At 41.6% G+C, this 26,052-nt stretch overlaps 1 protein-coding gene across 3 annotated transcripts in view; it reads right to left on the bottom strand.

Moving 5' to 3' along the window:
* slc38a4 (solute carrier family 38 member 4) overlaps window positions 1-14,094 on the bottom strand; it is a 38,548-nt gene extending 24,454 nt beyond the window's left edge. Inside the window, exon 1 of one of the 3 annotated variants that reach the window (XM_076722413.1) lies at window positions 14,074-14,094. The gene's annotated coding sequence lies outside the window, so the exon portion shown is untranslated. Of the gene's footprint in view, window positions 1-1,144; window positions 1,216-12,449; window positions 12,548-14,073 lie in introns of those variants that run through there. The other 2 variants (XM_076722411.1, XM_076722412.1) reach the window with 2 other exon arrangements.
* Between the last annotated feature and the right edge of the window lie 11,958 nt (window positions 14,095-26,052).

Raw genomic sequence — 26,052 nt, 5'->3', positions numbered from 1 at the left:
CGAGAGGACTGCTGAGGCCATTTGCATACTGGATAAAACCAAGAAACACACTTTCAAATGGTTTTACAGAGACAAGAGATAAAATGTTGATTCTGCATGAAGACAAATCCACCTCTGACCACTTTTGAAAGTGTCCTAGGTGTTCCAGTCCCATTGTGTGCTGGGATGCCTTCACACCTGGGTTTACAGCTGTTCATTTTAATGCTAAGTGTGAACCAGACCAGAGCTTCTGCAGCTTGATCATGATTATACAAATTCACTCAACTTGACTCTATCTCCATTTGTCTCACAGTTAAACTCAGTCTGGGAAGTGAACAGCAGTGAACAATCATTTATTAGTTGAATCAACGTGCTGCTGATTTTAACAAAGATGCAAGCATGCAATTGCATGCGTGGTGACTTGTGAAATTAGAAAGCGGGACAGGATTTCCTGCTGTTGTGCAGCTTTGTAAACAATTAAACCATTAAAGAACAGCAAGCACAAACTACTGAATTTTCTTCTGAATCAGCAAGAGAGATCACACAAATTCTGTTGAATTAAAGCTCAAGAGCTTTCCATGCATCTTTTTTAGATTAATTTGATTGATGAAACATTCTTTAGCTTCCTTGTGGCCAGATCAAACAGTCACTGTAAAACAGAAATGAAGTGTATCTAAACAGAAAAGTCGAAAAGGCTGTAAAAAGACACTGATTTGTTCTCAGCCTGTGAGCTTTTGCATACTTTCAAACAAACAAACGAACAAACAAAAAACTTTGAAGCATACTCCAAGGAGAAATATCAGTCATTTCTTCCAACAGGTCAGTTCAGAATTTCATGGCCTCACTGTGAAAACACTCCTCATCCTCCACCCAAACACTCTTGCATCAGCCACTACCTTAGAGCTAAATTTCTTCCAGCAAGGCACGCTGCAGAAACTCTGGTCAACTCTACTTAAGATTTGTAAGAGCAACTGTGTGTTCCTCAAACACACCCTGCTGCAGCTTGTGCAGGGAAATAAAGACAATTTGAGAAGAATTCTGCATTCTTTTCTTGATAACAACCCCTCAAGCATATTACTTTTTGAGAATCAGTGTCTGAACTGCAGCAGCCTTGTTTTCCCTCATCATATAAACCACATTTTTCATGCAAAGCAGTCATACTCACTTAGAGAGTTCCTTACAGAGGCTCCAGGAATGTTCCTTTATTTTCTTTTGGAATAAATGTACTTTTAAGACAGGTGATAGACAAGTGAGAGGGTGAGGAGCTGCAGCTCTTTTGTAACTCAGGTGAGAAAGCAGGCTTTTAAAAGTGAGGAGGGAGGGCCTCTGCTGACCAATGAGGACAGACAGGGTTCACTCAGAGCCCCTCCTTCTCTGTGGAGTAGGAGTGGAAGCACCCTCGTAACTCCCCCAGCACATGAACACACACACACACACCCCCACACCCACATGCACAGACGCACATGTCTGGCATTCTTGCTCATTTCTGTTTAAGCAAAGCAGGGACAGAAGGAAAGACATAATATGGGACAAGTATAAACACTTGAATGAGAAAATCTATAACCTGATTGTGAAGAGCACAAAGGAAAAGAGGAGGGCAGATACAAATGAATGAAGAGAAAACTGGCAGCTAAACTGTAACACCGTCAGAACGTTCGCCATGACTGAAGACACCAGAGAGGATCAACCCTGTTAAATACCCACAGTCCCTTCAGACGTGCCACATGACCATCCATTTTATACCAGTGCAAACTCATACAGGCCAAACTCATGTGGACTGATGAGAGGCCGAGGTCACAGCGAGCAGCGTGCCAACCATAGGTGGACCGGTGAACTGATCACACACACACACACACACACACACACACGCCCCCATGCTTAAAACAACTGATTTGCACTGCCTCTTCCATAACTACAAAGACACACACACAATTGTTTGCACACGCACACACGCAGATGCCTGATGTGGGCAACTGTCAGTCATTTCAGGGTAGGCTGTGCCGCTGAACGACCAATCAGAGGACAGTGTTGGTGATGTCGCTGTGGCCAAGGTCGTGTTGCTGTCAGGGATGAGGTTTTATCTCTGTTCACTTTGTTATGCCATCCAAAAGAAGGAGCGCACACTCGGCATGTGAGGAACAAAACACAACGTGGTGCTTTTCTTTGAATCAGACGCAGCTTAGAAACCTTCTGAGTGCTCGATCATGAGTGAAAGCAAAACTTATTGCTCTCAGCTGATAAACTGATTTTATCTACTTGGCTTTGAAGAGCTTTCAATGAGGAAGTGACATGGTGTGATGGTTCTTTACACATTTATTTAGACATTTACACATAAAAACTCTTAATTGTACTTAGTAAGGACCAAGCAGGCATTTGGCTGTTGATTTCATGCAGTGCCAACATTCAAATAAGTTCAGAATATAGTATTATTCCACTGTAATTGAGCCTTAAAAGCAAGGCTATGAAACACAAGTCACCGCAGCTGCTAAAAACTAAAACGACACCACCAGCAGCACAAATGGGGAAAAGTCAAACGTTGTTGAACTGACTCAGCCATGTCAGTGATATCGCAATATTTACCTCAAGTTTGCTAACATGCCTGTGAATTCAACTTGCATTTGTAAGCGAAAGAATGTGCTATTTAAATGACAAAATGTAGCTTCAAGCCCAGGAAAAATGGATCATCTACGCTAAATCATAACAATTAAAGTCTAATTTGCTGGCAAAAATGTGAACAGACATGCTTGTAGAGCAGCCACCACCAAAACAAACAAGCAGTCTGTTTAAGTTTTCAACTGACTTGAAACCCCCCGAAAAGAAATGCAACTTTTCTGATGTGGGATTGTTAGTTTAGGAAAAAAAGCGAAGCCACAAGGAAGCGGACACCTTGTATATACAGTAATCACTACACCGAACAACACAGCCTAGCGAACGACAGTGAAAGCCTAATTCCCACAAACATAAACTCGTCACCATGATCCTCTCTGCAGTTGAGGGGACATTCTTCCATAGCACTGCAGTCTTTGAAGTGTGTGTGTGTGTGTGGGAGAGGGGGGCTTCACACACATACACAGCCAATCACCTGTGACTAGAAAGCTGCCCCTGAGCCAATCCTGTGACATACCAAACAAGGATGGGGGTTGGCTGGGGGTGCTGGAAGCTCTTGAAGTGACTGAGCTCCGTCGTTGAGGTCAAACATATCACACACTTGGAAACCGAAAGACTTCAAGTGGCCAGCTGAGGCACAGAAACACGTCTAAGTGACATGTCTGTAGTATTATCCGAACCTCATTTCATTAAGCCTGTTATAGGAATAATGTTATTTGAAGACATGTAATCATTTGAACCATGCAGTTTTAAATGTAGACTGCTGTTTCTATTATCTGTACAGCAAACACTTCAGTTAATTCATCATACAAGGTGCTATTCAGCCTGTGACAACTGTTGCATAATGTCTTCTATCACAGTGAAGGAAGCCGACAAAGTAACCTTGATGATAGTCTGGGATCCAAAGTGAGGACGCAGAGTTTAAAAGACAGACGTTTAACAGGCAGACGCAGTTTTAAGAAAACACTTGAGTGTAAATTAATTACTATATTTTGATAAAAGTGTCCTTCCCTATCGATAAAGGTAATACTAAGTGCAGCAAACTCTACACGAATCCTCTCAGAAACAAAAATGAAAACATTTGTGGTCAATTTGGACATTGGCTCAGTTAACAGAGTTGAAATGATTAGTCCCATTCATCAATTAGTAGCAGAAACACCAAAAAAGAACTTTTGCTTTCTGTCACATTTGCTTCTTCTTCTAACACTTTCCATGTTTGAAATCAACAGGTTTAGGTTGGCTAAACTGGGACATGATTTATTGCTAGTGTCTATCTTTATGCCCCTGTATCATCCAGATCAACATGTGTGACGTACGAAAAGGATCTTTTCTGAGACACTTGTTTTCGACAGTATGTTCCTGTGTGGGGAATGTCTGTCCCTTTGGTTTTATTTTGACACATGGTTTGGTAAAGTCATTGCTCAAAAAGAAGCATCAGAGATGAGGTAACACTATTTGCTTATTTCACTCTCAATCAGTGTTCAGCTGCTGATCTTTTATGTAGCTGGTTCATCGCCGTGTTTGACTTCTGTGTGCCTTTGGTTTACCTTTAGAGCACAAGACCTCATAAACATCCCGGCCTTGAAAATGTTCTGAGAAGCCGAACAATGTAAAAACTGGCATGAATGTGTGAATGTGATCACGTCTGTCCCAAGAGAAAAACACAGTGCTGACATCAGCCGGTAGACGTAAGGCCATGGAAGATGTTTGTGTCATGGATCACGGGGATATTAACCTCCTCTTTTTGATCAAAACATCTCTAATGGGACACCAGGGACTTTAACTTGTACCTCTGATTGTTTGCGGGGATGAATCAGTCCCACCACACACACACACACACTTGCATCCAAAACCACATCAGCCTGTATCTTTGTTGTGGGGCTCACCACCCCAACAACTCTGTCAGTGGTCATTATGAGCTGGAATTTGAAGGCCTCTAAATTAAGCCTCTACCTCTCAACCCCATGTGACTGGCTGCAAATACCACACAGTCTGCTGGTGAATCATTGGCCAGATGACATGCAATATCTGCTCAAATATAAAATTAAAGACAGAGTTTTCCTGGACCATATAAAAGGGGAAAGACATGCTGAAAGGTAAAGGTACATTTATTATTCATTCAAAATAATATTTCAAAATCTTATGACCTCTTTGAAAGGATGGTGGCCTCCTGAAGAATGTCACAGGTCCAAGGCAGCTGATATTTCTGTCCCTTGCGTGTAAAGTTAGCTCTACAAACTTGTTTGCAAGTGCGTGACTCTTACATGATGTAACATACATGACACTTAGTCATTACTATTTGGAGAAATGAAGAGAAAGCTCAACATTGTCTGAGTTCATTTAAAAAATACCACACATCTGACATATACCAAGTTCATTACATTTTTGTAAAACTGGCTGCTGTCGTTCATGAATCGGTCTTCTGAGAGTTAGTGGAAAGTTATCGAGGCATGCTTGCTTCATACTGGCACAGTTACACAAATGGACACACGTCAAGAGCTGCAAAATTGCAACCCCCATCCTCTACTGGAAGCCACAAAGTAAACGTAATGAAGTGGTTTGGAAATAAAAATGGAGCTGTTAAAGGTCTGGTGATTCATTCTTAACGTAATCAGTCTGCTTCTCTGGCCGCTCGGGACTCAATTATTGAAATAATCAAAAACCTGTCATTCAGAAACTACCAGAACTTGCCCAATTGGCTCTAGTTGTGTAAGCATCACGAGCAAACTAATCTCAGTAAAATCAATGGCAACATGCTGCTCTGTCCTGAGAGAATAGATGGCTGTTAGGTCCACGGGTTGAGCTCCTAAAAATCATTTTGTCTTGAATCTCAGCTTGACCCTCTGAGGTCGAGTTAAAGCAATGGTTCATTGAATTGTCAGAAATACCCTTATTCACTTTCATGCACAGACTTAGATGGGTAGATTGACACCACTCTCACGTCTGTACGCTAAGTATGAGAGGCAGCAGCGAATTAGCTTAGCTTAGCATAATGACTAGAAACAGGTGGAAGCAGCTAGCCGAGCTCTGTCTAAAGGTAACAAAATGCACCAGCCAGCACTAATTAAGATACTGTATCATGTTTGTTTGATCCCTAACAGAAAGATAAAATGACATGTTAAGGTTTCCCGTGTTGTGTGCTATTTGTGGGGCAGTGACTTCCTGGAAACACTGTGAAGTTGCCAGGCAACCTCCTCATACTCCTGGAAACACAGATGGTGCTGGCAGCAAGGTTTTTTCACCTTTGGACTGAGCCTGGCGAGCTGTTCCCCCCAGCTTCATGCTAAGCTAAGCTAATACTCTGATGGCTGTGGATTCATATTTAGCATGCAGTTATGAGAGTGGTATCAGTCCTCTCATCTAATTCTCAGAGTGGTAACAGGACTTAAATGCAGCTGTGAGCCTGTTAAGGCAGTGGCTCTCATATAAGTGGTTCAACCCTACCCCACCAATCACAGCTACTAATGAAGCATGTCATGTAGGACAGATTTACAGCTGCTGGTTGCACTCAGTGTAGTGACTTAGGAGGGAACTCTTAGTCGTAACATGCAACAGCGCTACAGAATACAACCACATCATACAGAGCTGAGAGCCACACACATCTGGGTTGAACTGAGGGAACAAGCTCCTCCAGATGATCAGTCTGGGCTTCCACTGGGGGAGGAATTTATCATGTGTGGCATGTTGAGACAAAGGCCTCCCTCCTTTCTTTAGCTTTTTACACATTTAACATGTGGACTATCAAGGCCACGTCATGGTCCGCTATAAACATCTGGTTCGAAGAAATCAAGAGGGTATTTCTGAACTTAGGTTACAGTTGGATAGCTTAGAAAAGAAATATGTATTTGGTGGATTTTCATTTTAAATCACTACACTTTGTTTCCCACTACAGCTAACCTAGATTCCTCCCATCCAGGAATTTAATGAATCTGACACAAGAGCAGTCATAAAGTCATAAAGCAACACTGCCTGACAAATCTGATGTCTAGCATTGGGTAATATTCAGCTGCATATTTCTGACTCTCCAGCTGTACACGTGGAGTTTATGCGTGTCACAGCCAGAGCCATCAGTTATCATCTGACAGGTTCTGTAGGTCTGTTTCAGAGCCACACCTGATGCACCGTTTACGTTGCTACATACTGTAGCCTTCACACTCTGCAGCCAATGATACTGTAAACTGTAAAAAGCAGTGTGCTCTGCGGCTGCATGTTTTGCCCACTTTTTATAACTACTTCTACTACGCTGCATGTTCTGTTTATCCAGATGCATCTTTATTTTGAATGAATGAATGGGTTGTGTACAAGTCATGTCTGTCTCATGGACTGACTCACTCTCACATGGGCTGAGACCTCGTACAGCCATGGATTCTGTGTATTTTACGGACAGCATCAGTTGGAGCTAAATGCAAATATCAGCCTGCTTACAGTGACAATGCAACATCATGATGTTTAGTAGATATGGTCACCATGTTTCCCAGTTTAACGTGTCAGCATGCTAATGTTTGCTAAATGGGACAAAACTACACGAACAGACGGGGGGATCAACAGAGTCAGTAGGATTCATCGTCTTTGGTTGGTGATTTTTGGAAATATCTGCTTCTGAATTTGATGCAGCAACACCTTTCAACCAAGTTGGGGCAGGAGCAACTAAAGACTGTAAAGACTGGGAAAGTGGTGGAATGCTTCAAAAACACCTGGAACATCATGATATAACTTTTTTGCAGTCAGTACTGTATGTGCAAACCACAAACCGGGTGGAATACCTCTTAGCATCGTGAGCCAACGTCCCAGAAGCTGAACTGATATAGCAAAGGAGTTCAGTGGTCTGGCGCATGCCTTTTGGCTGAGCTTAGACAGCTAAAATTCATGGATGCATGATATATGAGCAGAAGTATTAAGACTGCAGTATTCCCTAGAGATATCAGTGAGCGAGTTAATGAAAGTTTAACTTCCTTTCCCACATTTCTGTTGTCTGATAACATCTTCAGAGTAAGCTTGCACAAGTTTAGCGGCTGGTCATTTTTACCTCATTTGGACATCTAATTGCTGTAAGCATTTAGTGACTGTCATGCTGGGAATCTGTGTAACATAGGGCCATAAAGCAGTGCAGGGTGTTTTGACAATATTTAATGAAAGGAGCAGAGAAAAAAAACTACAGTACAACAGAGAACAAAGCTGATCTTTGTTTCTTTTCACTGACTGAACCTACAAGGAAAATTGCAAAAAATGGGTTTTCTATGCTGAAAAGTTCTTGGAAAGCTGGCAGAAAATCACAAACAAAGAACGTTTACATTGGTCTGAATCAGGATTTTTCGCCAGTGGCGGACACAGTGACAGCAAAGGACAAAAAATAACATATCGATGAAAACTCTGTGACTTCTGTGTTGTCATGTGACATTACAGCCGGTTGGCCTTTAGTAAACACCATATTGGCCTTTTGTACATAAGCCTGGTGTGACCTGTGTGAACACGTTCTTGCGGACCCTCGCTCTGTTCATCTTATCAGTTAGTATCGATCCTACTGCTGATGTGTGCTGATGATGACGGCAGCATCTTGCTTCACAACAATATGTAATTCTTTTCAAGCTCACAGTTTTGAACTTGACATTAGTAGGAGGCCAGCACTAAAAAATACTGGTCCTAAGAGGATTTTTATTTTTTTCTTTCGAAAGCTTGAGATGGCCTCAGTTTCTGTTTGATTAAACAGGAGCCAAAGACTAAGAAAGTTCAGTCTGTGCTATGTGTGCGCAATGAAAACACCAGTATTAGTGTAATTTGAGAGCATACAGGTGGTGCGTTTGTCTAAATGTTAAGTCACCTGTACAAAGATGTCACTGGCCATCAAGCATGTGGGACAGACTGCTCATTCAGCAGGATGCCACATTTACAGAATAATCTGCTTCCTTGGTTTCCTGTTCCCCTGGTTTGCCCCATGTTGAACAGTGGCCAACATAAACAGACCATGGTAGGCACTCTGTAGAGAACATTGGACATTTTCAGGTTTATTAGTGAAGTACAACTAGGGCATTACACAGAACTAATCTGGTTGCTATTTAAAGTTATTAGATGACTGTAATCATGACCTGTTCCTACGCATGTATGACATAGATATATAGATATATATACTGAATTAAGCATCTGCCTTTCAAAAAAAGATGGAGTTGTTGACTTTTTGTAGGTCTGAAAATTCAAAAATAACCTCAGCAATTAAATTGCCAACATCCCTGACACTTTCCACAGTCAGTCTGTGTTAGGTCAAGTTAAGTGCATCTTTTAATATTATGTAAGTATGAAATCATAATTAGATCACTTTAGTTATGTAATACACTGCTCTGACAGATGTCATTCTCCACTGTGTGTCCATTTACAACGCCGCATGGGACTCTTTATTGAGTCTAAAACTCATTTTCTGTCGCATCAGTCACCATGAACCTGGAACAGTTTCAGAGGCCTGTTGTGGGACATCAGGCCACTGGTTAGTTTAGACATGCTATCGTGTTTGAAGAGTGACAAAGAGAGACTATAATGACATAACCTCCCCCTTCCTCACCTCCCCACAGGACTGGGTATTGATTACATTCGCACTTATCAGTACTGATTCATGTTGCATCCTGGTTCAGTGTCCTGGTAGATAGAAGATGAACATGTGGAGATCTGAAACAAGCCTTACTTTTGGCAAATTTGGGCATTTGTCATAAATATCAAAGGCCTGGGTCATTCTTTTTTGTTAAAAACTGTGTAAATACACGTGAATGTGCGAGTTGGATGTTGGGTGTTTGTGACTTTTACCTTTACTGCATGCACTAACATTAGCTTCTCAGCCACCGGCCACACACTGCAGTGTACAAGGAAAACCTTCTTGCTCGATTCCACCCTGTTTGTATGATAAACATATGGCTACCTGCAGAGCTTGCTAGCTTAGCTCAGCAGAAAGACTTGAAACAGGTGGCTAATTAACATCTTATATCTCATTTGTTTAATACATAGAAAAACTAAAGGTGTTCCCCACTATTTCGAATCTTTATGCTAAGTTAAGCTAACTGGCTGCTGGCAGAAGCTATGAGAGTGGTTTCAAACTGCTCATCTAACACTTGGCAGGACAGAGACATCATGTCCCAAATTTCAAACTCTTTGCATTGGACCATGCTGCAGGAAATGCTTTGTGTCGTAGAGCAGACTTAGATCAAACTGGACTAAGAGCTAAGTGTTAAAGCAGCTCTGTCGGGAAACATCCCTCCATGTTTGGATCTCCAGCATGACACTGAACCCCTGTAGCTGAACTCTGACCTCTGACCGCCATGTGGAGGGCGAGAAAAGAAGAGAATTTTCCTGCGAGAATCAACAACTTCTCACATTTGAAAAAGGCTTAGATGCACATGGTTGCTTGACATTACAAAAGCTGTCAATGCACTTTCCACATTATCGCACCTTATGCATTCCTGCAGGTAAAAATAGGCGGCTCCTTACATTGTTCCACCATTTCAGACTTCAATTGAATGTGCTGACAGCGTCATGGAAAACTTCCAAATGGTTGTCTCCTTTGTAGCGCTGCCTCACTGTGTCTTTGTGTTAGCGATATCCACTCCTTTGAAACTGACTCTACATCTGTCTCATTTGCTCATCGGCCATCAGCCAGCACCAGCAGCGCCTTGAACCCCCAGCTGCCTGGCATGATCTGGCCTACATGTGTCATTCAGGTCTCCTAACAGCCAATGAGGAGTGAGAATCCACAGCCAAGCTTTGTCCTGATGACAGGTGTTCAAACTTGTGCTGGTATCTATCCTCACCTGCACCCTTGTAAAGTCACTGAAGGGTCTTTTGTTGGGTGTTTTTAACAAGATGTTTTGCACAGGTGTACTCCATCCACTTTACACATGGAGCCAGTTTATTCATCATGAGGTGCACTGCTCAGCCTTTGACAACAGTTATATAATCTGTGGCTCTGGAGGGAGCTTTTAAGTTTGAGAAATCAGCCCCTTTGGGTTATGCTAGTTCAACCTCTGCTGCTTCAATCTTCAGCATTCTTTCTTTTTTTCTTTTTCTTTTTTGAAAGATTTACAATGAAATCTTACAGATTACCATTCAAAGTTTAGACAACTCAGTTACATCTTATTCACTCTGTGATCCTTTTTAAAATGGGTCACTGCAGCCAAGCAATGCGACAACGAGTTGTCTGTGCCAAAAACATCCAAAACTAACATTTCATTTCTATTTAAGCACATTTCTTTAAGAATGCTTAAGAAAACTCTTGTGTGTGTGTGAGTGTGTGCATGCAACCTTCAATAAAACACAATGTGCACTGCAAAGCTGCAACATCACTATATACAGCAGGAAACACACCCACTTGGGTATTGTTACAACTTGAAAAGCCATTTAACAAAGGTGTAGATGGAGCTTCATTAGAAAGGTAGACATTACTACATCAGCTGTTTCTCTTATGTAAGTAAGGTGCACAGAGAACAGAACATGTACAGTCACTGTGTGGCAACTGGGTATTTTTAGCAGTCAGACGAGCAATGAGAGAAAGTGAACTCACCGCTTAAATATGCCTAAGCCTAGATATTCTCCTGGCTGAATCTCGTCTTTGTTACCAGTCATGAGCTGCGGTTATGCTGTATATAGCTGGGATTAGGGTGTGTTGCTTCAAATGCTTAGTTTAAAGCACCTTAAGGCCAGGATGACCATAAAGTGTTATTACAAAGACAGTGGCAATGACTGAGCACACCTACGAAAGGCATCCCAATCCCACTCAAGACCTGAATGACTCTGCTCTGTTTTACCTTCAAATCCATGTGATTTTCTCTCTCAGAGTGGCTACCAAGCACTTTAAGAGCGACTAAGAGTAGGACCTAAATTAAACAACAGTAGTTGAGATAAGAAAATGCACAAGAAAGACTAAAAACTTGTCTCTGCAGTGATACTGAGGGGAGATCTGCAAAAGAGAGCCCATCAGCTTCACTGATAAGTTTGGGAAATCAACTTAAGTTAAAGGTAAAGCAGGAGATTTGTACAGTATTTCCAACCAGAACACGACAATAGATTGAGCTTGTGATAGCAGTCATAACATATTTATTAGAGCCCAGTGAGCCCTGGAGGCCACACTCAGCATGCTACTGTCTGCTGTTATATAAACCCATGATACACATTATACCTTCAGTCACATTTCTCCTCTTCAAAATAAACGCATCCCTCCAAAATAAAGAATTTGACTTAATTCTCTGGAGTGTGAGTTGCATGCCCGCTTGGAGCAGACACAAAGCAGTCTGAATGATGCAAACTGGAAAAATAAGTAACAGCCGCCTTTGTGTTTTCTGTCAGTAAACGCGGAAAAGCTGCACAGCAGACATGCAAAACACAAGTTTCAGCCCATGTGATGGATGATCAACCGGTGACTCCAGTGGAAACATGTAGTTTGGAGCCAAATTCGGATACTAAATGATCACCGTGCGCTAAGCGTAATTGTCTTGTATAAATAAAGACGCGTGTTTGGCGCTTATCGCTGCTTTATATTGACTCCAGGCAACACCCTGCAGGAAGCGCTCCGCACGCCGCCGCCGCTGCTCTTTCTCTTAAGCATTTACTCATTTGGGAATGCATATGAAACTAACTGATGAGAGAAAGACACAAGTCTCCAAAAAAGCTGCAAACTCACGCAAGAGTTAGCCTTTCTTTTATTTTCTCTCATTCTCTAATTAGGCTGCAGAACCTCCGAGCCGCTAATTCCAATCAATCATAAATGAGAATTAAACTACCCGCGTCCAGGCGGTCAAATATGGTGGCCATAATTAACCAGCAAATCACATGCGGCTCAGAAAGATAAATAAAAAAGAAGAAATATTTATGTGGAAATGTTGGGGTCTTACCCAAATTTTCCGTGTCGCGGACAGCTGTAGCAGGCGGAGGAGGAGGCGCACTAGTGGAGACAGGAGTTGGAGACCCTTCCCATTTAACAAGCAAGGAGTCTGAGTGGAAATTTCCATCTGCCATGTGATGATGGCAACTCCTGAAGCGTCGTGTTACACCGCCAAGCGCTGCTGGGGGGTGGGGGGGGGTGGGGGGGTGGGGTCCCAATTCTCTCAATCAACCCCTCTCTAGGTACTCATTACACAAGCCACCTCAACATGAGCCGAGAAAACATCTTGATTGCCTTAAGATCAAGATGTCTGTTTCCATTGCTTCATGATGAATGCATTAACTGAATGTATAATAATCAGTATGCATATTTATGCTGGCTAAAGGGTGTTTGTGCAGCGCTTCAGATGAAAGGGAAAGCTTCACTTAATGATTGTGCCGTTAACTGCTTGCGATCCTTTGTTTACATTCCGCCTGGCCACGTTGTCGGGACAGAAAAGAGCGCGCCTCACTCCCGATGCGCTGCAATTACGACTTAAAGGGGAAGCAGTAAAAATAGGAGTTTGTACAGAGGTGCGATCTGCCTGATAAACTCTATTATGAATGGTTTTATGCATGTGTCATGGCCAGGGGCGAACAATAGCAAGAGCAATTATGAGGAACTTGTACTTTACTTTATTTCCCTTTATGCGACTCTATATCTCAGTCTACTTAGGTAAGTTAAAGTTGTGTGTGTGTGTGTGTGTGTGTTTTTTTTTAATGCAATTAGTCAATTAACCAAGCTGTTTTGATAGAGGATCAGTCATTTAGTTCATGTATTAGGCAAAGGCTCCAATTATTTCTTATGCAGCTTCTCCAGTGTGAGAATTTGTAGACAGGACACTTGAAAGCATCACCTTGGATTCGAAACACAGGAATGGACCTTTGTTCATGTTTTCTGACTTCTTATAGGCCAAACTATTAATCAGTGACTCAAGAAAACGATCAATGGTTGAATCATGAATGAAAATAATTATTAGTCTTTAATGAAGTCATAATCTTAAACTATGATAAATGATACAGCAGCACTGACAGAGGCCATCCTGGGATGTAAACCGTGCCTCTTCAGTGGTGCACTGCACAGAGTTCACTGTCTGTCAGACTGTGTGTGGTACTGTGATTTCTCTCTTTGATTTTCGGTGGCGCTCCTGTCTTTGTCTGCAGTCAGCTGATATTTGATCTTTACAAAACCAATTTCCTCTTCTGTTTACTCCAGACAAACTATAAATCTAAAACACATCACTTTCTCAGTGCTGGGGGATTTTTTATTTTTATTTTTTCCAAAGAAGGAACAACCAGACTCCATTAGCAAAACAGGTATTTAAATAGTTCTGTCATGTCAAACCCAATCCCACATCAGATGACAAACCATTGCTGTGTAAAAAAAAAATTAAAAATAATACAGACTTCCAGTAACACGTAAACAAAACAAAAACTTCACTTATAATGGAAGGAATTATATATACTTTAAAAATGATGTGCAAAACATTGTGTTTTCATCCCATTAAACAAACTATTGTGTGCTCAGAGAAAAGGAAAATAAAAGAAAGTAAAGATCATTCTCTGTATCATTAGGACGGCACATTTCTGGCTCACCTTTACTCTTCCTTCCTGAATCTTGAATTTGTATCTGTTGTTCTGTGCAACTTCCTCTTCTAGTATTTACTGGGTAGAAAGAGGAAGCTGGTATTAGTTTGACAACATCCGCCCACAGTTTTCGCCTCTCTCAGTGCCAACAGGCATCATTTCCTGTAGGATGTCCAAATAGATGATTGACAGTTCTCTCGCCTTCCTACCTACATATCCTTGGATGAGCACGCTGCTCACTAGGCTCTCAGTGTATTTAAACACCTTAATCTTCATCTGTTTATTACATTTTTATACCTATTTTTATGTGAGGGGTTATGGGCTGGAGCCTCATCAATTAAAGAGAACACAATTACCTTAAGAAGCAGTTTCATATGTAATATAAAGCCAGAGTCAACTGGGTCAATATGCTCTGAGTGAGTTTCAGCAGAGTGTCTGTTCTTCACACTGGCTACATAAATGTCAATTTTTCGTTTTACTGTAGTCAGGAAAATACATTTGTCATTGAATTGGCTTTTTAAGTCCCATGTTCGATGGAAGTGGTCATTTCAAAGATTAGCACATCAACATCAATCAGGACCGGCTTGTCATTGATTTTGTTTGTTCTTGCAAACTCCCTCTTGGTTGTGAGTCACCATTTGGCAAAAGATCCCACTCATCTGTTTATTTTTTGAAAAATCGAGGTAATCTCCTGCACATGTGGGACTTTCCTGTGCGTTAATCTGCACCGGGGCACGGCCACCAGCTGTGGCTTCTGCTGGAACGGAGAGCTGTGATATTTTGGCCTCACCCCGGATTCCGAATTGTGAGACTTCATATGAATTAGATCTGATGGTGTTGTCGATCTCTGACGTCTGTCAGGTGTCTGACTGTTAAACCAATTAGGCTGAATGAATCAGAATCACGTAACCACAAGCGTTTCCCAGGTGTGTTTGGGAGCAGCAGTTGGAGACTCAGAGGGAACTTCTTCCCGCTGATCCAAACACACATCAACCACAGGTTTATCATTGTCAATAAGTGCGTAAGAGAGAGGGAGACAGCTGTGTATACTGAATGTGCATCATATTACACTCCAGCTTTGTATGACATATTTAACTTCAGTCCATCTCTCTGTTTTGATGTTATGTTTTATGCATATACAGTAAAATGCACCTTTTATGATCCACAGCTCACATGAAAGCAGTCTTTTGATGGAACTATTTCACCTCTTTTTTACATAAAAAAAAAGTCATGCAAAGGAAGGCAGACCTGGAATGAACCTATGGCGTAAGAAAGAAAAGACCCTCCTCTGCTGTCTCACGCTGGCGTCCCGTCAGCATTAATAAAAATCACAATTCCCTCTGAGTTTTTCAGTCCCTGCTAATAACAATCGTACAGTCTCTAATCATCCTCACAAGGCTGAGGAACCACCAGTGTCTAAAAATAACTCTGCTCTGAATTCATGTGGATTTCCGTCTGCATTCTTTAATTGAAATTTTGGTTTCCAACAAGGGCCATGCAAATGCAGCTTAAATATGCACATGATGGCAACATATAATACCAAAAGACTGATGCTAATGATTCACGTCAGAGGTTAAACAATGCAATGTGACCACTGACAGCTTGGTCGGGCATTCAGATGTATTATGCTAGTAGTGGGTTATGTACGGTGGTCAGTAAACTTGCTTCTTTCTAACACCATACAAGTATAGTGTGGACATCAGCAAACTAAAAGTAGAGCGGGATGGAGCCACTAACCACTGATTTAGTAGCATCATGGCGTCCACAGGGGGGATATTTCAGTCCTATTTTTCCAAAGAAACCCACAACCCCACTAAATGCAGTTAGCATAGAAGTAACTGCAGGTTACAGTAGGTAGTTAGCCAGACATGCTAACCTTTGCAGCTCACTTCAGCAGCAGCTTTCCTTACACTTTTATTCTTTTGTTTTTTAGTTTTGGGAAAGCTACAAAAAAGACACCACTCTCCGAACTCCAAACAGTAAGTACATCCTTTCCACAAAGTGGTGGGTTGAACAAGCGGTCAATTGCATGTAAATATATGTAAATATATGACACATTCAAGCAGCAATCAGTGAAGGAGCAAAAATAACTCCAAATGCCTGTGTTCAAAAGTTGAGTCTGATTTTCTTTTATTTTCTACCTGATTATTATCCCCAAACCTTCACTGTACACAAAGCATGCTGGGATGCAAGGAAAGTCATTTTGTCTGTGTTTGTAAAGATCATTCGATGACATTTCCTGATGGAAAAAGACAAAAGACGAATACACCTGAACCTGAAAACTACCTGCCTCTGACTTTCAGCACCAGGATGCCCATTAGTTCAATTTATGAGTCTCTCCAATACAAAAAAACCCATATTGGATGTTTGCGGGTCTCATGTCCCGAATCATGAGAGCATGAGCATCTCACATGAGAGTCGGCGTACTTCAGCTGACAATGATTAAATAATCCAAAACTGTGAGTAATCAAGTTTAGTTTCAGCAGGCCGATGCCAGGAGTATCAATCGCTAATTATAACGGGTCATCCTATATGCTCTATGTAAGCACATGAGCTGGGCATATATGTTCATCTATACCATTTCACCTCCATCCTATCAGTTTATCTTCAGCATGTGGCACTGCTTTCAGTTTAGCAACAAGTAAATATTGTGGACTATTATAGCTGCTGCTGATCTGGCACCTACACATCTGAGACTGAGAATTTGAACACTGAGACCCTGAACTGCATGTCCGAACTGAGCGAAACCTGGCTCACAAAGCCGGGTGACCTAGTTAGCTGAAATAGAAAATGCCTTTCACTTGTGAGAGGTGATAGGCTTGGAGCCTGCACTGACATGGTGGTACGACACAATGTGTGGCTCTTCTTCATTGACTTTTTTTTCTTTGTTCAGATTCAGTGTACTATGCCACAGGAGAGTAAGGCTGTGCATGATGTTTTGCTAATATCTGGGCATTAATTTTTGGATGATGATGGCGTTTGATTCTTTGATTTTAAAGATGGTTGCCCACATATAGTGTACTGTTCCAGTTGTTTGTATGTGTTGAAATTGAGGAAATTTTGAATGCTCGTGACATGGAGAGCCAGTCCTCACCAGAGAATCGGGCGTATTGGTCGACTGTGCAAGTAGCTTAGTACGATGGCCACTTATTCTTAGACAGCAACCTCTCGTGGTTGCTGTACATATGATGGGAGCAACAAAGCGAGGAGGCGTGGATGGATGGGTCGAACAAACATTTTCACCCAGGAGACCTCTGTTTGTGTCCCGTGTAAAACCGAAAGTCAACGTTGACCCATTTTAAGTAAGGTACATCACGTGTGTAACAGTAGCATACTTATTTTATCCCATCGTCTTTTCCTCAACCTAACCAAGTAGTTTTGAGGACCTTTGTCCTCACACTGTTAAGGTTGTTGCTGTTAGGAAGCCTCCCCCCTCCTCCCTTTCCTTTTATTTCCTTGTGTTCATCTTTATTCGTGTCTGTCCATGTATGTGTGTGAGTTTGTTGGCGTGTTGGGAACTGGGTGGTTCCCTGCAATCATGGCTCAACTACACTTGTCTCCCTGCCCATCAGCCACCACAGCTGCAGCCAATCCATAATCCATAAATCCATAAAAACTCAATAGCCTGGTAACACATTTCACATTGCTTTCCTTGTGTTTTATTCTTGCTATGGTGGTGTTTGCCTAAGTGTTTTCTGAGTAGTTTAGTCTGTTTTCAGCTTCAGTCCACCACCAGCAAACCTGCTGAGTCACCTCACCTGCCTGCCCGCTCCATCTTGGATCGGCACACAATGTCTCCCAGTGATCGTGTTCCTTTTTGTGACAATAAATCCTTTTTATTATTCAAACCATCCGTGTCTGTGTCCTGCCTTTGGAGTCCAGCCTTTTCCTCAGCCCCTTAACTGTAGCTTGGCGCTGGTACTCTCTAATGGTGCAATATGTTTGGGAGTTATTGGCAATTAACCTGACGTGTTACACATGGAACCTTTAAAGCTCAATGAATCAGCGTTTCTTTTTTTTATTAACAATAAATCAAGTGACTCTATATGCTGTAACTCTTATCAGCCTCATGTCCCACAGCAGTACGCAGCTGTCAGCAAAAAAGCTCTAAGAAAGTGATTGTATGCCCCATATGGGAAACAGACAAAGTTATTGATATTAGCGGTTAAAGAAACTTAAAACATGGATTCAGATATATTTCTCAGGACTTACTGGAGAATGCTTAAAGGACAATGAATGCATGACTTAGATTCTTCAGGTGGACATAAACATGACTCCAAATGATAAGATAGGAAACTATTTATTAACAATTAGCCATGAGACTGATAATTGGTGGTAAGGTGATAATATGCCAGAAATTGCATGTTTGGAAGTTCCTCTGCTCCCAGTTGGTCCCCAAAAAGATGTTGAAACAGTAAATGGGTTTGCTGTACATTTCCTTTATTACCTGTGGTAGTGATTTACAAGCTTCACTAGAAAAGAAAAAAAAGGTCAAGTAGAACTTCATTAGCTGTACATAGTAATAATTAGAATGTGAAACAGCTGTCTGCTAAACACATAAATTACAAGTTACAGTATTTTTTATTCAGAAATAAGATATTACCTCTATAATTTAAGTATGAAGCAAGGTATATGTACATAAGGAAGTTGCAAAGTATGTATACAATTTGAATACTGAAACAAAGATGTATGATTTCAGACATTTTCAGCCATTTAATTAAAAGTGTCCATAATTAACCACTTAACCTGAACATGAAAGACTCCTGAGTTTACTTTACTGTCTGTCTTTCCACTGAAATGATCTGAAGCTAAGCAGTAATCTGAAAAGTCCTCACGTGCATGAACGTGAGCTTCTTGGAGAGCCAGTCACTACGTGCTGGCCCCTTTAACCTCTCTCAGTAAAGATAATGGTAATCAGTGAACTCACATTAGCTCCACTTAAATTACATTTGACCCACATGATGAAAGAAGCAACATCAGTGTTTCCGGCCACGTGATGGTAGATTATACTGCTCCTCCTTTTGCCTTTGTGCTACAAACCTTCTGCTGCAGTCTTTCATTTGATTTAATCCTTAGTTGCAAATCTGAGTGCAATGGAGGAAGCCCTCTCTGCTCACCAGGCACGTGAAGTCTCGCCATCTTGGATTTCATGTAGTCTGTGGTTCAAAAATTGGAAATTAAAAACAGACTTTGCAGAGTTTTTTTTTTACAAGCACATCAGCAATTAAGCAATAAAAACTTGAATGTCTTTAACTTCCAGCAAACGACTGTAAGTGCCCAGTAGTTGCTGGTGTTTCCTCAGATAATTGAGAGTTAAGTTTGGATGGCGACGTGCCACCGAACACGGAGCGACTGTCCTGCCCACCCTGGTCAAACACTGTTGAACTTCAGCATAACGCTGACAAACAGAGCTTACATAAACTTCAGGCTGGAACGTACCTGTTGCTGGGGGATAACTCCCATTGAGCAAACCAGTCAAACAAAAGCTCTCGTTATGTAAGTGGCACAGAAATGACACAAACGCACTGAGCAAATTTCTCTTCTCGTTTAACCGATTACTGGGAGAACTCTACTCCACATGAACAGGGGTGGATGAAGAAGAAAATCTGAAATTTAAGCAGGAAATTGAACCTCTCAAGTCTCGCCGTGCCTTGCTCACAGTCAGTCACCCACTGCTTCTTGGATAGTCAACACATCTGTGTTTTGGTGTGGTTTGATGGACAAGCAGCACAGGAGGACGGATGCTCTGACCAAATATATGTGTTGTTGTTCAATCCAACATCTGCCCGCTTGGTTTTGAGTAAAAAAGACCCCTCACCTCTTACAAATGGCTGTTTATCCAGATGGGTGTTGTTTTGACCATGAGAGCAAAGACGGTCTAAGGATAGCCTCAAGTCTCGTACACTAATAATGTAACAAGAAAGGCTTGAACTGACCTCAGACTAAAGTGAAGTTGAACCCTCTCAATGAGAAAACTTAATAAAACCAGCATGTCATCACCACCAGGAGAGGACATGGAGTCAACAGAGCTCCCAGCAAGTATTTCTGACCCCATAATGGTGTTCTAGAGGAGACTTCCTGTGCATTAATAACATGCTTGGTCCATTCATTTATGATCAGTGAATAACAATGAGATGCACGATTAAGAGGTATAATAACTGACCTTTTTTCAACTTTTATCGACCCAGAGTTGGTCTGTCAAACATGAATACTCCATTTCAGTAAGACCACGCCTCACACTCCCACAGGTACACACATTCAGTTTGTCACACAGTCTCAGGGTATGATGATAGATTTGAAACATTAAGAGTAAAGCAGAGTACTTTCTAATGATTCCAGCCACCCAAACCCCAGTTCAAATTATTTTGAGAGTGGCAATTATGTTTACACAATACTCATTTATCTCAATGCAGGGAGGAAATGCTTTTATGAACACTCTTCCAATCTTCCAAATTGCAAAATGTTGGGTGGAACCTATCTGCAAAATGCTTACTGACAAATATTGTTTGTTTTCCAATATGCCCTCATAGCAACCAAAGCCTGATTACTAGTTTTTATGCTTTGGTTTTGGCACTCACAGCAGCTGGTTGAGGTTAGAAGACTGTGGTCTCAGGTTAAATGTTGAAAAAGTCAAGCCTAAACCCTATCCAGAGCAATTTTGTTGCTTAGAATTAATCACAAACAGGACTCAAGCTCTGTCTGAACATGATCCAGGCAGCGATTACATTTGCCACCACTGGGTCGTTGGGACACTTCTTTAGTAATATATGAAAGTCATTTGATCTATGGAAGAGTATCCCGAGTTCCCAGCATCGAAAGCATTGGCTTGAACATCCCTCCAAATGGGTCAGTGGGTCAGCTGAGAGCTTGACCTTTTTTTATTACCAGCTTGTTAAAAAGCTTCTTCTTGTGTCTGTTTCATGTCAGTAACTTTGCTCTGAAATGATTCAGAAAGATTTAGAATGAAAACTGGACCACAGATGCTTCATTGCATCCACTTTTTCTATCAAAGCACTGCTTATTGTTAAAATCAAGAGATGATCTGACGCTGTTATTTTGAATATAAGACTTTCAGGATTTGACATGAGAAACAATTCAATGTATGGCACATCAGCATGCATGTGCTGCACCACGTGGAAATGAACCTGCGGCTTCATTATCAGGAATAATCACTAACGTCTCGTAGCGTGCAGAGGTGCCATTGACCTTTCACACTGTAAAAACCAAGGTGAGGAAACTGACGGGTTCCTTCTTATCTCAGAGAAGTCAGACTTGGGTTTAAGCGTATGAGCAAACATTCAGCACAGATTTATGACATGCTACACTTCGAATGGGTGGTGTTTGCCACAAGGCTGACAGTTCAGAGAATTATAGGAAACAAGTTTTTCAAGTAGTTTGAAAATAATATTCTGAGTATTATGTCACTGCTGTTTCCAGGATGATCATAAACACTATTCAATGTACATTCAGACTAAATGATTTCTGATGTTGCTCTTTGCATTTAGCGATCTTGATCTCTTTATATTGGTGCATTGTGTCTGCATCATTTCTGAAAGAAACTTAGCTTTCACTTGTTGAACATTGTCAGGTCCTACTCGGACTGTCTAGCTGTGACAAGTAGTTAGCATTCCTGTTCATGAATCCTCTGAGCCCTCCTGTGTACCCCTCATGCCGGGACGACAACACAATACAGAAAGGCCTCGACATAATTTCCCGATTCTTCCGCTCCTCTGCTCCAGCTATTAATTTCGGAGGCTTGTTACATAAGGTATTATGCAATGTGTTTTTCCAATGGCTGTTTTTCTGGCCCCTGCGCGCTAATGGGTCTGGGGGCAGGTTTTTGGTGGCTGAAGCTGCTGTTGACATTCATATACGCATGAAAGGAGCCCCCCGCTCCTCTCCTGCAGTTGGGGTCAGGCCACAACAAACCTAAAAAGTCCAACGGTCGGCTGGGTTGGAGGGACCACCGACACAACACACACATGTCCCACAAAGTTTGGAAAAAACAGAGGACACGTGCAGTTTGTCATTTACTGCACAGCTTGGGTCATCCTGATTGTCAATATTATCAGCTATGTTATTTTTGGGGAGAAACAGCAGGGAAAAGAATGATCTACAGGCCATCTGGTGTGGCATCTTTCAAATCTGGATTCACACTTCCTGTTTCTGTTTTAGCCTGTTGTTTAACATAAAGGCAACACATAACAAAACATCTGCATGATGTCACAGTAACCCAGAAGGAAAATGGAAGGATATACTTTGTTGAAGTCATGAAATCTGTAGGTTAATTTATTAATTTTTGCATAAAGTATTTTGGCTCTCATGCCATGATATTTAGGAAACACAATATTTCTACCAGATGTACAGAACCAAAACAGAATCGAGAATTGCCACAGTCATTTTAAACCTGCATTAATGGATTGTTTTGGCCACTTGGAGGTAGCACAACAAGATAAACACAACAGTGACATATTACTGTGTGTATATGGCAGATTAGACATGGAGCAAAATTAGCATTCATTTCTTTTTAACCACCTCTGTCAAAATTCATTCTCCTTTTAGCTCTGTTTGGTCTTACAGATCTTGGTCTTCAGCTAACATGAGCTGGATGTTTAACCTTCTTCACTTTACATTCGTCTGTAACTTAAAGGTTTGGTGCTCACTTTGTAGCTGAAAGCATCTGTCTGCTGCTGCTGGAAACGAGACTAAGGAAAACAATAACCTGTGAGCCACAAAGCCAAAGTAACAAGCTCGTTCACTCTCCTTTTAGCTCCGCTTTGCCCTCCACCAACTCGTTTTGTGTTCACTTGCACCAACACAATGTGGTGTCACCCCACTTGGACGCTACTGCTTCTTAATGCCTCTGTCTGGGAAAATCTGTGGATCACAGGATTTCCACAGGGGCAATGAATTGGGATTATGAAGGACTGGATGTCATGCATTGATGACATGCATTGGTGGCGGCTGACACTAAAGAACAACATGATAACAGACTGAAATAAGTGTTGGAATGAGCCAGAGCTAATATACCACATTAGAGAAAAGTGCCACATTTTATGTAAAGATGGGCTGAAACCAGAGCAGAGCAAGGTGGAGGTAACATAGAATATGCCAACCCCAGAGTGCAAGAAATACAAGGAAAGATTCCTGGGAATGGTAACATATCTTGGGAAAGTTATTCCCAATTTCTCTGATCATATAGCTCTGCTCAGAGAGCTCTCACAGATTGATGTGGTGTGGCATTGGGAGATGGAGCTCATACCAAGCTGAAAACAACGCTCACAGAAGCGCCCGCTTGACCACATTCACGAGAGTCACTTTGGGACTCAAAGCTGTAGTGAGGGATCTGCTTTTTGTCCAGGAATGTCCAAAGCAATAACAGAGATGGTGAGCAGTAGCTCAGTGTGTAACACATACAGAAGGGCATGATCCACAGAGCCGCTGCAGCCACACAGTGTGCCTGAGAGGCCATGGGAAGAGACTGGAGTTGATATCTTCACGTACAATGAAAGTTTGTACTTGTAAATTATTACCCAAAGTTTATGAAAGTGGAGCTTCTGAGAAGACACACTTGAAGGACATCTCACATTTTGCGAGACATGATATTCCAGATGTAATGACCATGGACAACGTTCAGCTCAGATCAGATGTGTTCAAGAAATTCTCAGAAGAGTTGGGCCTGCAACACATCTCATCAAGCTCTCATCATCCACACTCAGATGGATTGGCAGAAAGAAGGGTTAAAACTGCCAAACCTCTGCCAAAGAAACACATGCAGATAAAGAAGAGCACTGTCTTGCCTTACTGGACCTCAGGAACACACCTTTAGATGACGTAGGAGCAACACCAGCTCAGCACGTGGTGGGACGTCACCAGAGAACATGCATTCCTGCACCAGTTACTTGTAAAACACAGTAACCAAAACAGTCAAGGAAATACTGGAACAAAAACAAGCCAGACAAAAACAGCATTATGACCACGGTGTGAAACTGCTGGCAAGAGGCAACATGGGCTCGTGGAGAAGTGAGAGGAGCAACTGCACGACCAAGAGCATATTAAATCCAGACTCCAAACGGTAAAGTCTACAGGAGAAATTCGTGTTGAAAACAGGGAGCTGCGGAAAACCAACAGACACATGAAAAGGATAAGACTGAGACGGAAAACAAGACGCAAACTGACATCAAATAAGCCCATCTGGTTAAATCCCAATCATGGGAAGTGAACTTTACCCTCCTTTTCTGCCAGGTGATAAATAATGTGACACGTGTTTTATTTTTTCCCTTTCCTTTAGAGGTAAATCCAGCTGAAGGAGAGCCTGAGAAGTAATTAGTGTCATGTAGCTGAAATCCCAGCGGCTGACCATCCTATGTCTATGACTGTAAAATCCACACCATCTGTAATTAATACTAATCACTTTTAACCTGATATGTTTTCCAGTGTGAAATGCCTGGACGTAACCCTTACTTTCTAACTTTCTATATCTAAGAATAACATGCAATAACGCAATCATTAGAGTTCGCCGTCTACAATATAACACCTAAATATAACCATTCCTTTATAGAAATAAACAGTATCTGGTGGGACTTGAAACTTGCAATACAAGCCTTTGACACAAGACCCAACAAGCATAGCTCTCTTTCAAACCCAAAAATAGCCATTGGCTATCTTTGTCCCCATTTGACCGACAAAGGTAGCCTCAGCTCACCTTCGCTGGACACGTGCGCTAATCCTATTTGTTCCTTTGGTGGCTCCTGCCCTCCTGGAGCCAGTGGTGAATCAATGTCTTGTTCAAAGACGCACATGCAAGGTGGATGTTTGCCAGTACAGGAGGATCTGACTCCCATCTGGCTTCATCATTTGCAGTATTTAGTGAAAATGAACAGACAAATAGACAGAGACAGAAATGCGTCCAATCCCTCGTGGGAGTGAGCATTCAAGGCCGCTCTGTTTCTAGATATGCTATCACAATAAAGCCAACGTATCCTGTCAGTCAAACTTCACCAAGTGAGGAGAAACTCTGTGGAGTGATGCCAAGGCAAATATGTCTGTTAGCTTGATCTGAGAGTGCCTTGGCTTGACTTAATGGCAAATAATTGGCTATTCACACATGCAGCACATGATGAGCAGCACTAGCATTCATTTAGAGTCATCTCTCTGGCCGACAATATCTCCAATGTTCACCTTGTTTTTTGCTTTGTTTTGGTCCTCAGCTACTCCAGAGGGAAATCTTTCTCCTCTCTTTAGCTACTGAGTGTGATGTGTTCATTAGCTAGTTGTTAACTTTGTGTGTCGTGTGGTGCAAGGCAGGCAGCGTGCGTTGGGATTTTAGGCCAAAAAGAAAGAAAGAAACTTCAACCATGAGTTAGAAGATGCTAGAAAGTTCAATGAAGCTAAAGGGAACTGCAGAAAGGGGTGATAATTCCCTATGGGGTTGTCACTGCAAGAATGTTAATACAATGTTATGTATTTGTTGTCCTTTAAAGCCTGAAAATGTAAATTATGTATTAATGTATGTGCTCATCATGTCAGTGTGGTTTGATCAGATTCGATTGATTGAAGTAAACACAACTGTCATAAGATTTGGAATTAAATGTTGCCACATCCTGATTGGTGCATCTTGTGACATCATGTTTTTCTGACTGTACCCCACCCATTTCAATTAGGTGAGAAGACCTTAGAGGAAAAAATAAACAAATCACACAGGTAAAATAATGAAAACTGTTTTAACTTTGGCAGAAAGTTACAGGTTCACGTCAGATCCCTTTGCTAATATTTAAAATGTGGTTGAGGAAGACGGTTTAATTTCTCAGAGCACGTGGATACACAGCCTTTTTGCTGTGATATTTCATTATCTTTCCCTGTCTTTTTTTTTTTTTTTTCCTCTGCTGTGTCACCACTCCTGATGAGAAGCTGTCCCTCGTGAGAGTGTTTGCAACAACAGGGATTTGTCTGACAGAACGTCATGCGCCATGTGTTTTCACAAATTGA

Source organism: Chaetodon auriga, chromosome 22 (assembly GCF_051107435.1).
Source record: "Chaetodon auriga isolate fChaAug3 chromosome 22, fChaAug3.hap1, whole genome shotgun sequence".
NCBI lineage: Eukaryota > Metazoa > Chordata > Actinopteri > Chaetodontiformes > Chaetodontidae > Chaetodon > Chaetodon auriga.
This window is presented reverse-complemented; position numbering and strand designations above follow the sequence as displayed.